Raw genomic sequence first — 7,661 nt, 5'->3', positions numbered from 1 at the left:
AGATCATATTGTTGAGATCTCATGAGTTCAGCTTCCCTGCCATGTATAGCAGCAAGAGAGAGGACAACTTTGGAGACTTGGCTCTCTCCTTCCACCGTGGGCTCTGGGCATTGAATTAGATTTGTCAGACTTTTGCAGAGAATTTTTACTCTCTAAATATCCCTGAGGGTTTTTTTTTGAAGTTTTTAAAAATTAAAATACAGGACTGGGGCCGCCGCCGCCGCGCTCGGAGTGAGAACGCGTGCAATGGAGGAGACACCGCCCCCACTGCAAGCCGGCAGCAAGCCGCACCTTGAGAAGTTGACCCTGGGCGTCACTCGCATCCTGGAATCTTCTCCAGGTGTGACAGAGGTGAGCATAATAGAAAAGCTGCCTGCTGAACGTCATGATTTCTTCATGGGAACAGAAAAACAATTGTGTGATGCCTGAGGATGTGAGAAACTTCTACTTGATGACCAATGGTTTTCACATGACCTGGAGTGTGAAGCTAGATGACCACATTATTCCACTAGGAAGCATGGTGATTAACGGCATTTCAAAACTGACTCAGCTCAGCCAGTCTTCAGTGTACTCACTTCCTAATGCACCAACTCTGGCAGACCTAGAGGATGAGAGTCAAGAAGGCAGTGAAAACCACCTTCTAGAGAAGCCTCACTTTGACTGCCGCAGTGCGATATTTGAGCTGGATTCATGCAATGGGAATGGGAAAGTTTGCCTCGTCTACAAAAATGGGAAACCCGGATTAGCACATGACACTGAGATATGGTTCCTGGACAGAGCATTATACTGGCATTTTCTCACAGATACCTTTACCGCCTATTACCGCCTGCTCATCACCCACTTGGGCCTGCCCCAGTGGCAGTATGCCTTTACCAGCTATGGCATTAGCCCACAGGCCAAGCAATGGTTCAGTATGTACAAACCCATCACCTACAACACAAGCCTGCTCACAGAAGAGCCCGACACCTTTGTGAACAAGCTGGACCCCAGCAAAGTGTTCAAGAGCAAGAACAAGATTTTAATTCCAAAAAAGAAAGGGCCTGTGCAGCCTGCCAGTAACCAGAAAGGACCTGGGCCCTTAGCTCCTCCTAGCTCTAAGCCTTCCACAGGCTCTGGAAACCCTGTCCGAAAATAAGCCTTCTATCACCTCACATCAGTAATATCCAGGCACAGATGGCCCTGTGGCAGCCCCACCCTCAAACAGGTGTTGGCATTCTCCTGAGTGACCAAAGCCTTAGGTTTTTGCTCCCACTGTCATTAGCCAGGAGCTGGGACGATGACACTGAATTCTCCCCAGGAGTCCCTTTCTCTGTAGGTTGTGCCAATTTCATCTCCAAAACCAACCAAGAGTTTCAGATGTACTTAGAGTTTTCTTATGTCTGTACCCAATCCTTAACTTCTTAGCAGTTATTAGAGAGGTCACCTTCCCAAATAAACCCATGGTTTTTGACTCATGAAGCATCAATAACGACTAGTCATGTGACCATCTCAGTTATGAAAATTTCACACCTTCAGTTGCATTAGCCACACTTCAGGTATGCATCTGATAGTAGATTTCATATTGGACAGCACAGAAACAGGAACACTTCCGTCATAGAAGTGTTTTGGACAACATTGCATGTGAACACTTTTATACTGTTCTTCAGATACAATAATGTTAATGCCTTACCTTCATGTTTTGAGAAAACACTTTCAAAGACACAATCTTGGGTTCTTTACAACCTATACCACAAGCACATCTCACTTGAGTCATTTCAAATTTCTGTAAAATACCATGTTCCTGATCAGTTTGCTATGAAGACTTTTGTTTCCAGCTTTCCATCTATGTTTCTACATTTGCCAAAATCATCTTTAAAAGAGACCGACCCCTGCTGGATTTTATCTGTTAATTCTCGGGGTATCATTTGGAAATAAAGCCAGTCTGTTAAGAAAAAAAAAATTAAAATACAATTATATCATCTTTACTTTTCTCTTTTTCCTAGAATCAACTTCTTTTAAAAATACTTATTCTGTATGTATAAGTGCTTTGCCTGTATATACATCTGTGTAACATGTGTGTACCTGTTGCCCATGGAGGCTAGAAGAGGGTGTTAGATCCCCTGGAACTGGAGCTACAGACTCTTGTGAGCCACCATGAGGGTAATGGTAACCAAACCAAAGTCCTATGTAAGAGCAGTAAGTGCTATTAACTGCTCAACCATCTCTCTATAATTAGCAACCTATCTACACTGGCTCCTGGGGGCTGGGAAGGACAGGGACCAAAGGAACATGGAGAGGCTGATGGCTTCTCATTGTCTCTCTCCCTAGCTCTGGTGGTGAAAGCATGGGTGAGCTAGCCTCAAGGGAATGAAAATAGGAGATCTGGTCCTGTCCCTTGCCAGCTATGGCACTTGGGTGAGCTAATCAGGGTAGTGCTGGAGAGAGGGTGGATGTAGGAGAGCTGGTGGGCTGACCAACTTAGCTACCATTCAGGCCCAGACCCAAGGCTTTGAATTGACCCACTCTAACATCTACCCCTATCTACGAACTTCTAGAGCATGAAAAAGGGGCTGGTCCTGCAGATCCAAAGCTTCAGGGTCTCTGTAACACAGGGCAACAATAGAGTATCAGAGAAGAGTCCCTGTCAAGATATACAATTGATAATGTAGCAGAAGCCAGAGGCCTTGAACCAGACTAAAGATTCATGGCAATGAACATTTACAAGTAAAGATGCTTGGACAAAAGTGTATTCTGTGTGATACTGTGCAGCTTCCACAGTGAGATGCTTGTTTGTTTTTATTTTGTGTTTTCTTTTTTGACGGGGGAAGAATGCAAGGGTGACTATGAAGGGATAGGGAGATGAGTGGAACTGGAGTGTATGATGTGAAATTGACAAAGAATCAAAAAAAAAGTTTAAAAAAAGAGTGTAAACTTTGGGTTGTTCAGTAGCTCCATGGTAGAGTGCTAGCCTACAATGTAAGGTTCTGGGTTCAATCTCCAGCATTGCTACCACAAAAAAGTTAGAGAAAAGTAAGACCTTTATTGGGGCATGGTGGGACATGCCAGTTACTCTAGCCCTTAGGAGGTTGAGGCAAGATGAATACCGTAAGTTGGAGCCAGCCTGAAGTATAGAAAAAGTTCTGGGCCGGCAGGGGCTATCTTAAAACCTTGTATACCTGAAGTTTTTCTCTGGAAGAATCCACAGGTGGAACACTCTAGCTAAAGAGTAGAAGAAGTTATGTCAGGGACCAAGCAGGGAAGGCAAGAGGAGTCATGATACCGGAGCTGAAGAGGTGGTGTCACTCTTGGCATGGGATTTGCAGACTGAGGGCCTGTGCATACATGCTGACTGTCCAGAGACTGCCTTAAACTTCAGTGGTTGTACTATGTCAGGACTGGCCTTTCTGCGTGAGTCAATTGAGACTGGTTGTCCTTTCATGAAGGATCAAGTTCCCTGGTGTTTGCCTGGCTAATTACTTCCTTGCTTGTGCTCATACACCCAACCCAACCATACTTAAACCTATGGGTTTTCCTGATGCCTCTGCTCGCCCTTACAAGGTTAGCTTCTGTTCTGCAAAGTGGCTCGCAAGGGAGCTCTGACAGCATATTTTTCAGATTGCTTGATGAGGCCAGGCTATCTGCTACAGATGGATAACACTTCATGATTTATTTCCAAGTAGACATTCTTGGGAATGTCAAGAACCACGCTGTGGGAGCCAGGTGAGCCTTTGCTGTTGCTTTGGAGCAGAGGACAATTCCAGCCTCAGAAACCCTGGCTGTGGTCACTGGCTTTGGGCTACAATATTTGTAAATTTAGTGTTTGAATGTGTGGATTGCAGCTGTACTGGAACACATGTTGAGGCTCCAAATCGACATTTGAGAGTTGCTACATGTTGTAGAGGAAGTATTTGAATGATTGTCCATCTGCAGGAGGTAGCAAGGAAGCAGGAAATGCATGGGGTGTGGTCTTCAGTCTCTGTGGTCAGGGATAATTCAAACAACATGAAATAATGCAGTCCTGGGGAGCAGGTGCTGACACTTGGTGAACACCATCTAAGGGAACAAAATGGAAAATAATATGCCCTGATGTGTTTCACCTAGCATGCAGTCCTAGAAGCAAGGTGTCGTGAGAATGTGAGCCATGACTGTGCTGCTCTGTGGTGTCCTGGCTTCTCCCCGCTATACCTCTGTTCCCTCAATAAACCAGAAGGGGAGAGAATACTATGGCATAGATTAGTTAAGAAGGTTAAATGGCTTCATATCTATGTATTGCTTTGGATAGTGCCTGGCTCTTCAAGACACATAGATATTCTTTGTTAAAGACATAAAGGAACCTGGAGCCCTTGGAGGATAAGTAAGTGGTGCAAAGGCTGCTGACTAGGGAGCTCTCAGGTAGGATCTGAACCTAGCCTCCTGCTCATTTGTAGCCAGCTTTCCCAAACTTGGCACCTGTGGTATTCTGAGCCAGACAATGCCTTCATACAGACTGCTATCCCATGCATTGGGACAGAACACAGAGCAGTGAGGCTGGCTTCTGATTACTGGAAGTCCATGTCCAGTAGTGACAACCACAGATGTTTCTACACATTGCCAAATGTCTCTGGGGTAGGGAAGTTGCCACTGTTTGAATGCCACTGTGTAAGGGGGCTCAGTGTGCTGAGGACTTGCTAACAATTTCTGTGTGAGTTTAAGAGTCAGAGGATCAGGGTGTCTGCGATGAGATAGGGTCTATTATACGTGTTAGAAAAGCTGCACTCAATACCTGAACAATGACAACACCAGTTGACATGCCAAGCTAGAAATCTTACAGTGCCCCACCCCTAGATGAAGAGCTATGGGCAATTAGTGGCTGCTGAGACAGGAAGAATGGGTCTTCTCCAGGGACGAGCCCCTGATAGGTGTCCCAATCTAAAGGGGTCAGCCTTAAGCAGGCGCACATATGAGCAACACCAAATGGAATTAGCAGGCTGTATTTTTATAAACAGAATACAGACATATGTAACAATAGTCACTGAAAAGATCATGAATTTGAGAGGGAGTGGGGAGGACAGAGAAGAAGTTGGATGGAGAGAGCTGGTGGAAGTAATGTGCATATAGTGCTCATGTATGAAATTCTCTAAAACAAAAACCCCAGCAAGTGTAGTTCCTAGTCATTGCCTTCACCCTTATGGATGAGCTCAGGGCACGGCATAGCTGCTGGGTACTTGGACTACTCTTCCCTCCCTTTCTCTTGGCTGGGAAGACATCTGGGTGAATTGTTATCTATATGTGCACCAGATCATGAGATGGGTCAGGGAGGTGTAGCTAGTTTGTGGTTCTCTACACCATGGAGAGCTTGCCCTTGCAAGTACAGCTGATTGGCTTAACTAGATTTAAACGAGGTAAGGCCCCAGAGCAGAGGAGTCGGCGAACAGAGGACAGCTGATCTTGACATTTGTCAGTGCCTTGTCGGTGAGGATGCCTTCTTTGCTGCTTCACATTTTACACACCCAGGTCTTTCTCTCCACTTCCTGTCCTCCTTTTGCTTTTTTTTTTTTCTTCAGCCTTTGAGCTTCAACATGAAAGAGAGATCAAACTGTGGTTCAGTGCACCAAGGCAAGTATGAGATGGGGACAGAGCTGCTGTGTCCTTGGTACCCACTTGCTGGTTCTGTGTCAACCCTGTTTATAAGGAATTTATTGGTCAGCTATTTGGTGTCCCTGACAAGATCTTAGAAAAGTCACAGCCAGAGCCGTGAGTTACCCTCAGCAGGTGAATTGCAGTGTGCATTTTTTTTTTTTAAAGACAAAGCTCTTGTGGTTGCACCTATTATAAAAGAGGTAAATGGAATTCTACTTCAAATCTTGCCTTCTGTGGCTCAGTGATTGGTTTTATGTCAGTGCTCTGCTGAGGATCTTGGGTTTCCCTTTTTTTTCTAATACACTCCATTCCTTTCACCTGAGATGTATCTGTCCCCCCATTGAGCTGTTGATATGTTCTCAGGAATCAGGTAGCTCTCCAGTGCTGATGGGACCAGTTATGCCTGCTATTTCCCTTCAGATCTCTCACAGACTCTTCCTTCTGTGAGCTTGACACATTCCATTATACACTGAAATTTGTATCTTCTCATGAGCAGTGACATCAGGGCAGGAGGATGTGACTTCCAGGCATATGATGCAAGGGAGCTAGCTCATCCGCTGAAACAATTAACCCTGCTTTTCATGGAATGTTGCCTCCTGCTTTCCAGACAGTGGACAGTGAGCAGCCCAGTGTCTTCTGGGACAGAGGGAAAGCTGAGGACCATCTACCTCCACAGAATGCTATGAACAAAAATTTACTTCCCTAGCTAAAGGGAAACCCACTGTTCAACTGTTGTTTGCTGAGTGCCTGCTAGGTACTGTGTTGGGGACACACAGAAGTTCTTAGCCAGTGGAAGTTCTTGGCTCCGTGGCCTCGAGGAGACTTGACTTTTATAGCTTATCTCTTGGCATGGTTACGTATGCTCTAATTCTTCCTGGTCCACACCACCACCATTCTAAAGCTGGGAAGTACATATAAATGGAAATGGTTTTGTGTGTTGACAAGATTTAATTAAAACTCTACATTCTCACCACATAGATGCCAACTGTCTTCTGTTCATAGAAAAACTAAGATCTAATGTTGGGAGATCTGACTGGGGCTTTCAGCCTGAGGTCAGCAGCTGCTACTTCCTGTGCTCCCACTGTGCTCCTTGCTAGGAGTGAAGTGTTCATCTGAATATGGAGCTAAAGAGGAAAGGTGGGTTGTTTGGGGACAGAATCAGACACCAGTCAAGCTTCCTAAGAAAGGACCAGGACTGTTGGAAGCAGGGCAGTCCTTCCCAAGAAGTGCTTTTGTGGGGGGTAGGTGGGAGCCTTTGGGGTTCTAGGGCCTCTGAAGAAAGACATGGGTGTGTCAGCCCATCACATCAGCTGACCTTCTCTCGGGGCCCTGTGAGGTCTGGCCTCCGGGCAGGCTAATCGTTTAGCTTCACCCTTTCTCAGCATTAAGTGACTGTGAGCTGAGGCCAGGGATGGAAACCTGAGTGGGCACTGAAAAATTACAATTATTTAAGAAAATTAAAATTATTTAAGAAACTTTGCCCAAAGACCTGGGTTAGCTGACTCTGTTTCTCAGCCTCACAGGCAGCCTTGTAGACAATTGTCCCATCATTGTCTGGTCAGCTTGTGTGCTACCTGAACTTGGACTAAGAACTCTGCAAACAAAGGAGTGTGGGCTCGAGGCCCCCAACATTAACCAGTGGGAAAGCTGATGGACTTCTCTGAACCTTGGGCTCCCCATTTCTAAGATGGATTAAGGACTAAATGAGAAACGGTATTAAAAGACCATATAGCTCTTCAAAACCCAACCCAGTTGTCACTTGGTCTTACGAATTGAGGCCTCCTTGCCTTGTTGTCCCTCATTTTAGGCCCAAGCACCTTCTCTACTTTAGCTCATCTTCACTTTTCTGGAAGCTCCGTGGGGACACAGGCTATGTTTGGATGTCGTACTAGACCATGGCTGCTAATGTACGCAGCTACCCAGCCATCTGCCCCCTTTCTGCTATCACAGCTGCTTTTCCTGTCAGCTCAGTCAGAAGCACTCACTGTAGATGACTTAAAATGACACAGCAACCCAAAGGTGGGCGTTCCTGTCACTATCCCTGTCACTATCCCTACATGCAG

The 7,661-nt window shown here is 45.6% G+C and overlaps 1 pseudogene; it reads left to right on the top strand.

Annotated features, from left to right (window-relative positions):
* The first annotated feature begins 246 nt into the window (after positions 1–246).
* LOC114637927 lies at positions 247–1,929 on the top strand (annotated as a pseudogene).
* Positions 1,930–7,661: the final 5,732 nt, after the last annotated feature.

The sequence above is a fragment of the Grammomys surdaster genome, unplaced genomic scaffold, assembly GCF_004785775.1.
Source record: "Grammomys surdaster isolate TR1022 unplaced genomic scaffold, NIH_TR_1.0 100, whole genome shotgun sequence".
NCBI classification, from domain to species: Eukaryota; Metazoa; Chordata; class Mammalia; order Rodentia; family Muridae; genus Grammomys; species Grammomys surdaster.
Note: the sequence above shows the minus strand (reverse complement) of the source record. Positions and strands in the feature narration are given on the sequence as shown.